The 9,480-nt window shown below is 38.9% G+C and overlaps 1 non-coding gene across 1 annotated transcript; it reads right to left on the minus strand.

Moving 5' to 3' along the window:
* Positions 1 to 8,747: 8,747 nt before the first annotated feature.
* TRNAK-UUU lies at positions 8,748 to 8,820 on the minus strand. Its single transcript has one exon. It is a non-coding gene; the product is annotated as a tRNA-Lys (tRNA).
* Positions 8,821 to 9,480: the final 660 nt, after the last annotated feature.

Below are 9,480 nucleotides of genomic sequence, written 5' to 3' on the forward strand. Positions count from 1 at the left end.
TGGTTTAGTGGTCACAAACTCCTTTAATTTTTGTTTGTCTTGGAAACATTTTATCTTTCCTTCTATTTTCAATGACAGCCTTGTTGGGTAGAGAATTCTTGGCTGCATATTTTTCTGATTCAGCACGTTGAATATATCCTGCCACTCCTTTTTGGCCTGCCAAGTTTCTGTGGATAGGTCTGCTGCAAACCTGATCTGTCTTCCCTTGTAAGTTAAGGATTTTTTTTCCCTTGCTGCTTTCATGATTCTCTCCATGCCTGAGTATTTTGTGAATTTGACTATGATATGCCTTGTTGATGGTCGGTTTTTGTTGAATGTAATGGGAATCCTCTGTGTTTCCTGAATTTTGACATCTGTGTCTTTCCCCAGGTTAGGAAAGTTTTCCACTATGATTTGCTCACATAACCCTTCTACCCCTATTTCTCTCTCTTCCTCTTCTGGGACCCCCATGATTCTGATGCTCCTTTTTAACGAGTCACTGACTTCTCTAGTTCTTAAATTGTGCCCTTTTGCCTTAATCTCCCTCTTTTTTTCTGCTTCATTATTCTCCATAAGTTTGTCCTCTGTATCGCTGATTCTCTGTTCTGCTTCATCCTTCCTTGTCACTGAGGCATCCACTCATGATTGCAGCTCAGTTATAGCATTTTTTATTTTATTCTGACTAGTTTTTACTTCTTTCATCTCAGCAGAAAGGGATTCTAATCTATTTTCAACTCCAGCTAGTCCTCTTATTATTGTGATTCTAAATTCTGGTTCAGACATCTTGCTTGTATCTGTGTTGGTTAAGTCCCTGGCTGTCATTTCTTCCTGTTCTTTCTTTTGGGGTGAATTCCTTTGTTTCATCATTTTGAAGGGAGAAAAGGAATTAATAAGGTAGAAAAAATTAAAATTAAAATAATTAAAATTAAAAAATTAAAAACACACACACACACACAAAATTGAATAAATGATGCTAGATCCTAGGTGTGTTTTGGTCTGGGTGTTGAAAGTGGCTTGATAGATTAGAGAAAAAAGGGGAAAGAAAAAAAAGGAAACAGTTTGAAAATTTGAAAAAAATGAATACACTTTAGTAGACTAAAATAAAATGATGGAAGTAAAAAAAGAATTTGAAAAAATTTACACAAAAGTAAAAAATATAGTACAAAAATTAAATAAAAATATTTTTAATGAAAATTGAAAATAAAAATGAATTTTTCTCTTTCTGTATTCAAGAAAAAGAAAAGAAATGAAAAAGAAAAAAAAAGAAAAAAGAAAGAAAAGAAATTGAATAGATGGACCTACTAATAGACTGAAATACGGCTGAAATTATTTCGTTTTTCCCCTAGAAGTCAGACTATGAAGTGCTTTGTAGTCCATAAATTAAGCAGGAGGTGAGACTTCTCTTCTTGAGCAGGGAGGTTGGCCCAGTTGGGCGGGGCTTAGTGTAATGGCTCCGTTCTCCACTAGATGGCGCTGCTACCCTTTTGGGGTTGGTTGTTGTGGCACTTGTAGCTGTGTATGCGCATGCACGGGATTGGTGAAAATGGCGGCACCCAGTTACCCAGTCTCAAGTATCAGAATGTTCTCTCCGATAAGCAATCATGCACCTGTCCTTTGTCTTCAGCTTTCGTCCACTCCCCGCTTTTACACTGTCCATGACCAAGCCCCACGTAGTACCTCTCTGCTGAGTTTTCTCTCGGATGCGGCTGTTTTCCCCGGCTCCTTACGTCTGAGGGACCGTGGCTTTGACTCGTTCTGCCCCTCTACGGAGAGTCTCACGGAGCAATGGCCAAATGCCGGCCGCACCCAGGAAGGTTTGCGTTACTGTGCTGCTGCTGATGCCCAGAGACTACAGCCAGGTGCCAGCCCACCCCAGAAAAAGTTCGCGACGTAGTGTAGTAGCAGCTTTTCAGGGATTATGGAAAATCACAACACACCTCTAGCACCAGGCTTCACCTTTAAGGACCTTGTTCCAGCACCAGCGAATGTGGCCGTTCTCTGGGGTCTGCTGGGCCCAGGTTGCCTCACAGCCTCTACCAAATGTCCTTCCAGCAGTGGAACCGCTTTTCCCCGTGTGGCCCGAGAACCTCCGGGACCCCACTCTCCTCCTGGGGATTCGCCCTTCCCACCAGAGCACCGCCAGGTATTGAGCTGAGGAGTTGCAGACTTTGCACTCCCCTTGTTTACAGTCTTAATGGAATTTAAACCCTCTTCTTTCTCCTTTCTCCCTTTTAGTTCAGTCCCTGCGGCTGTTTCCAATTTTCCACTTTCTCTCCAGCTGCTTTTGGGGAGGGGTGCTTTTCATATATTCTCACCACCATCTCCGTCCTCTCTCCACACGCAAAAGCTCCTGCCTGTCCTCCGCAGCTTTTCTCTCTCCAAGTTCAGCTCTCTGCGCCGTGTACCTGCTGAATTCTGTGGTTCAGGTTGTGCAGATTATTGTGTTAATCCTCAGATCAGTTTTCTAGGTGTGCGGGATGGTTTAGTGTTGGTCTCGCTGTATTTCATGGACATGAGATACACAAAAAAACTTCCATGCTGTTCTGCCATCTAGGCTCCCTACCTCTCATTCTCAAGAGCATTTTAAAACCTAAGATCTTATCATTCTCTTATTTAGAACTCTTCCATTGCTTTGGAAATAAAAGCAAAATGTTACTATGACCCATTAGGCCCAGAATGGTCAGGTCTTTGCTACTTTTCTATTTTTTTCTCCTATTGACTTCTCTCTGTCCAACTATTACACTCCCACTGGCCTTCTTACAGATTTCCAATACCCCGTACTTGTTCCCATTTTGAAGCCATCATACCTGTTCTCTCTACTGGAAAACTTTTTCACTGGATTTTGACATGGTGGGCTCCTTTCCATCAGGTTTTAATGTCACCATGTTGCCCAACTCCAGTGGGCAATTTTCATAACTTTAGAATTGTGCAAACCACCAGTATACAATAATAATGCATATTCATCTCATCAAAGAGGTCTTCTAATCTTAATGAGATACCTCACATTTCCTTTTTTTCCTTTTTTTCCCCACCTCACAATTCTTATAACAATTATAACCATAAATGTATTTATTTGTTTGTTTTGTAATATTGGTCTTCCCCATCCAACTATGCTCTATGAGACTAAGAAATTTATCTTTTTATCACTACTGTATATTAGTATTTGGCACAGAGGCTGGCACATGGCAGCATTTAATATAAATTTCTTTAATAAATTAATGAGCAAATTCTTCCACCTGTAAAATTCTATGATTCAAATTATAGAACTGCTAAAAGATAAACTATTACAAATTTCAAGAGTTTATTTAAGGGGCACCTAGATGGCTCAGTCAGTTGAGCATCGGACTCTTGATTTCAGCTCAGGTCATAATCTCATGGTTCTTGGACAGTGCAGAGCCTGCTTGGGATCTCTCTCTCCCTCTCTGCCCCTCCCTAGTCATGTTTTTGCATGCACACACATGCACACTCTCTTAAAGTAAATAAACCAGCAGCACTATAGACAATAGCCAAAGCATGGAAAGAACTCAAATGTCCATTGATGGATGAATGGATAAAAAAGATGTGGGGTGTGTGTGTACGTATATATACGTATATACATACATATATATATATATATATATATATATATATATATATACACATACATATATACAATGGAGTATTACTTGGTAATCAAAAAGAATGAAATCTTGCCATTTGCAACTACAGGGATGGAACTAGAAGGTAGTATGCTAAGCGAAATTAGTCAGTCAGAGAAAGACAAATATATGACTTCACCCATATGAGGACTTTAAGAGAAAAACAGATGAACATAAGGGAAGGGAAACAAAAATAATATAAAAACAGGGAGGGGGATAAAACATAAGAGACTCTTAAATATGAAGAACAAACAGAGGGTTACTGGAGGGGTTATGGGAGGGGGATGGGCTAAATGGGTAAGAGGTATTAAGGAGTCTACTCCTGAAATCATTATTGCACTATATACTAACTTAGATGTAAATTAAAACAAATAAATTAAATTTAAAAAAAAAAGTCTTCCCAATTGTAACTTCAAATCTAAAGATTCAAGGCTACCACATACTCTCTTTTTAAGCCCTACCTGATCTCAGAGAAGGTAATAAAAATGGAAACATATAATACTTTAAAAAAAAATAGTATTTTTAGAATAGGAGAATAAATTTAATTCTTGGACAGAATTAAATACTGTTCATTTGAAAAAAAAACCCAACACATATATATGCAGCCCCCAAGAGGAGGGCTATGGTGTTTGCATTTGGGTTAATTCTGGTGTGGGGACTTGCCTGTAAGTGTAAAGCAAGAGTCTCAGGAGACAGCAGGGCATACCTATGTAGTAGGGCACATTCAGGGTGCTAACTGCTCTGTGGGCACCTTCATCCCTCCTGGTGCTGAGAGGTGCCCCATGTCCCTGAGGACTAGGTCCTAAAGGAGCAGGACCTCTCTTTAACTTAGTCTTTGTGGCCCTGCAGATACTTTCTAAAAAGGCAAATCATAAAAATACAAATTCTGAAAACAAACATAAAACAGGGTGATAGAGGTGATAGAGGAAAGTTTCTTGAACCATCAAGAAGGGTTTATATCCAGTGTGGAGGTTTCCATTTAAGCAGATAGGAACATTATTTACCTAACTTTCTATTAGAATTTACTGTATGACTGAGTTGAGGCATGGGGAGGGGAGGAGACTGAAAAAAGAGGAATGATGAGTTCCTAGAAACAAAATAGGAGACATGACTGTGGGCAGCAGTGTAGCAGCAGACAATGTGATGAAGGACTTGGGGAGGAATGGGAAAGGAAATGGGCAGAGTAACTGGAGCTGCAAGACAAGCACATGAGCCGCTCTAGGAGATTGGGGAAGGGAGGCCTTGGGTTGGAAGCAGAAAAGAGTACTGCACGAAGGGCACCATCTGGTGATGTGCAGGTTGATCTGGGAGGCGATGGTCCTCATTTATTTTAATTAATGAATCTTTAGCCAAATGTAATCTGGGAATAAGGTAAAATTATTTTAGTCATATATCTATACCTGTCAATATCAAATAGCAAATGTTTGATTTTGTTTAAAAAGAAGTATAATTTGTTTTAAGCAAACGCTGTGTTGTGAATGGATAGAAACTCAAAGACAATTAAGAGATGGTTTTCACTTTCCAGGTGCTTTCAGTCGAGTGACTGGGATAGTCACATGCACCAGTCAATCTAATGCAAGTCTGTCTAAAGAAGGTATGAATAGAACAATTGAGCTTGTACTTTGTGCCCGACTGCGTATTACTCATTTAACTAAATTATTTTACCTATCCTATAGCAATCCTAAGAAGTAGATATAATTATTTCACTTTCACAGATGGGGAAACTGAATCTTAGAAGTTCAGTTAACTTGCCTAGGGACACAATGTTCTGGAAATTAGGGAAGATAGATTCAAATTCCTCTGACTCATACTCATTCCTCAAGGCTTTTCTGCTCTAACTAGTTAATTTCTTAGAGTCAAAGTGTGTTTATTTGATACCTGACAAGATTTAAAATATTTATTTTTGAGGCTTTCATCTACTGGGTTCTATCCAGCAGAGTAAAGAGATTGTGTCATGGAGGGGTGGAACAATAGTAATTCAGTCATTATCCTAATTTTTCGGGTGAATATGGAGAATGAAGCTCAGCTCTGAAACCATTTTACTCCTTGATTTTTTAACTCTCCACTCCCACATACTATCAAAGCAAATAACAGTGTTTGAGTTAGACTTGTCTCATAATATTTCTCCATGACTGTGAAGCAGGTTCTGGAGAAAATACAAGACAGGTTAGAAAAATAGAGAAATAAAGACTAGGATGTCCAAAATATCTACATCTTTCATTACTTTCCTGCACTTTGGTCTATATTTCACATCTTGCTAAGTGTAAGCCAGTTAAAGTCTTAGGACCATTGAATGGCTAACTTGGGAAGTGTCTCCTTTGAAGCTCTCTTCTTTTGGAATGACGCAGTTGAGAAACAGTTAGCAATTTGATTTATTATTAAGTGCCTAGGAAGAGTGGATGGCACTGAGGAAATACAAGGCTATTCCATCGTGAGTGCATTTTTAGCATTCCTTATCTCGAAAAAAATTGTAGAACTACAGAGGTTTCATAAGATGCCATGAATTTATGTGGCTTTTAGTCTGTGTTTGGGCATGGTTTACTTAATCTTAACCTCCACCTGAAGGATTTTTTTGTGGAATAGCTCTCCCTCTCTCCCAAAGGGTTCCACATTTAAGTAAAGAAAATTGTTTGCTTTGAACAGATGCCTAAATACTTCCTAATATCAGGAGATCATACTAAGAGTATGTAATAAATATGAAATCTCCAGAACAATTATTTCAGAATAGCTCTGATATTCCTTTAGTTCAAAGTACAGTGGCCTCTCTGTGTGCCTTTCTGTTCCTGATAGTGCAAACGGGGTATGGCTTGGTGCCTGGTAGACAGGCAGACACTGGTTTAAGTAATGTTGGGGACTTTGCAATTAAAGTTAAATGCCATTAGCAGATGTTTGAAGTAATTTCTATCTCTCTCTTTTTCTTTATTTAAAAAAGTTTTTTTTTAATGTTTATTTTTGAGAGAGACAGAGAGACAGAGTGCGAGTGGGGGAAGGAGACACAGAGAGAGAGAGAGGGAGACACAGAATCTGAAACAGGCTTCAGGCACTGAGCTGTCAATACAGAGCCCCATATTGGGCTCAAACTCCGGAATGGCGAGATCATAACCTAGGCTGAATGAAGTTGGACACTTAACCAACTGAGCCACCCAGGCACCCCAATCTCTCTTTTTCTAAATATCATTTACCTTTTACTCCCTTAATATACCCATTAATTTTCATCACCAAAGTGGAATATTCTGTACTTCTGGTTTTATTCACATGCTTTGAACCATTTGAAGGAGAAAGATAACATAATTAGTTGAATAAACAGTGCAATGCAGAGTAAATCTCACTTGATAGTTCAGTCTATTGTTTTTCTTTTGATGTACTTCATAACCAGGGGAAGTAACCAGTTCTTTATATATTCTTAGACTCCTATGAATTTCAAGGTAGATGTTAAGTGTTTGAGCAGGCAGGCAAATTGGGCTGAGAATCATTACCCAGGTTTATCTTGGTGTTCAGAGAACACCATGGAGCAACTTCAGTGAATTTCCCTGTCCTTTGGGTTTGTCCTTTGTAAACACCTGTGTTTGTGGACCATGGGAAGTAGGCTCCATTTAGTTAAGTAGTTCTTGGCCAAAGTATATTTCTGTGATCAAATTGGCTTGGCTTCTGACTGTGAGTGCTATGCCAGCTGTGACTGCAGGCAAGAATGACAATCTGGCTGCTCCACTCTCTAAGCAAATGCTGTGCTTGAACAGATCCCATGTCCCCTTTTGCTGTAAGGGTGAGGTACTGCTGCAATACTTGCCTCACATATGGGTTTATTCATTCAACAGATATGTGCAGTATGCCTCTTATGTGCTGAGCATCGCAGTGCACTCCAGAGATGTATCCGTGGCTGAGCCATCAGGGTCCCCACCTTTCAGCGTGTTTCCGTATTTTCACGGAGTGAGACTGTGGCAGTCTCTCAGTCTAGTTTTACTTTCTCTATCTTCCTGAGTACTGAAAATATCTGTGCCGAAAGAAATCCATGGGTCCTCTAGCCTAGTTGTGTTTTGGTCTTTCCAAATTCTGTTAAATTTATTAAACAGGCCATTAGACTGAAGTGGTTCCAATACCTTAGCAACCTAGGAAAACAGAACCAAATCTAGGCTTGTAAATGACTCGAAGTTAAGAAATCAAAAGGACAACCCGTCATAAGTAGCCAATAGGCTTTTCCAAATAAGACAAATGCTTAAGCCATAGCCAATTGAATGATTTCCTTTCTTTGCTTCAGCCTTTTCTCCATAAGTCTTTCTCCTCACTCCCAGCACTGGAGCACTTTTAACTACTTCCCATGTGCCCAACTGGAATAGATTTTTACTCAAATAAGCTTTTTTTTTTAAATGTTTGTTTGTTTATTTATTTATTTATTTTTATTTATATCCAAGTTAGTTAGCATTTAGTGCAACAATGATTTCAGGAGTAGATTCCTTAATGCCCCTTGCCCATTTAGCCCATCCCCCCTACCACAACCCCTCCAGTAACCCTCTGTTTGTTCTCCATATTTAAGAGTCTCTTATGTTTTGTCCCCTTCCCTGTTTTTATATCATTTTTGTTTCCTTTCCCTTATGTTCATCTCTTTTGTCTCTTAAAGTCCTCATATGAGTGAAGTCATATGATATTTGTCTTTCTCTGACTAATTTCATTTAGCATAATACCCTCTAGTTCCATCCTTGTAGTTGTAAATGGCAAGATTTCATTCTTTTGATTGCCAAGTAATACTCCATTGTGTGTGTGTGTGTGTGTGTGTGTGTGTGTGTGTGTGTGTGTATAAAACATCTTTTTTATCCATTCATCCCTCAATGGACATTTGCACTCTTTCCATACTTTGGCTATTGTTGATAGTGTTGCTATAAACAGCATACCTGTATTGGTTGGATAAATACCTAGTAGTGTAATTGCTGGGTCATAGGGTAGTTCTATTTTTAATTTAAAAATACTACTGTTAGAAATTAAATATCTTTCCTTATAATTTCAGAATATAAAAAGGCATTAAAAAGGCAAAATAATAATACAGTGTTCCCTGAGGGGCTGCTGAACTGAATAAGCCCACTTGCCCTTTTTTGTTTTGTTTTGTCTTGTTTGTTTGTTTGTTTTAAGTAGGCTCCATACCCAACGTGGGGCTTGAACTCAGGACCCTGAGATTAAAAGTCACATGCTCTACCAACTGAGCCAGCCAGGCCACTCTGCCCTTGTTTGAAATGACTCCAGACAAGTACGTGTTTTGCAGTTTAGGGATTACTTTTTCTATAACTTTCTTTTTCCTTCTCTCACTGTCAGTGTGATAGAAATTATTTTTTATTCTTCTTCTCTAGTTTCTTTCTATTGAATCTGATTTGCTGCTCAACTAACCGAAAGCAATAAAACTAAACTTTTATACCAGCTCAGTTAGGTCTAAAAGAAGAGTAAATAGAGCTCAATGTAAACTTTAGTACCTGGAATCGTGATACAGCTTTGAATTCTCAGTAAGCCCTTTGACTTGATGGATTATTTTCTATTTCCTGAGAGCTGAGATTACTTTGTTAAATAACCAGTGGGTACGTGAAGAGTTTTTATATTAGTGTTCTTGTTGACAGGAAGTGGTGGGGCTGAATCAGAGGACTGATATGTCCTCTAAATCAGTATTAAATAATGTCTGTGTCCGTATGCAAAGACCGTGGGTAGTGGAGATGCCAATTGCCAAACTGCATTACAAAACCAAGCCTTTAATTCCTTCTGATTATTAAGTATTCCACTGAGTGTGTGTGATAACAAAACAGGAGAAGATATTTTCTTCCCAGGGTTCTGCCAATTCTCAGCTTGGATTTAACACTTTGGCTGAACACATTTCCCCTTTCTGTTT

This window comes from Panthera leo, chromosome F2 (assembly GCF_018350215.1).
Source record: "Panthera leo isolate Ple1 chromosome F2, P.leo_Ple1_pat1.1, whole genome shotgun sequence".
In the NCBI taxonomy this organism is placed as follows: Eukaryota; Metazoa; Chordata; class Mammalia; order Carnivora; family Felidae; genus Panthera; species Panthera leo.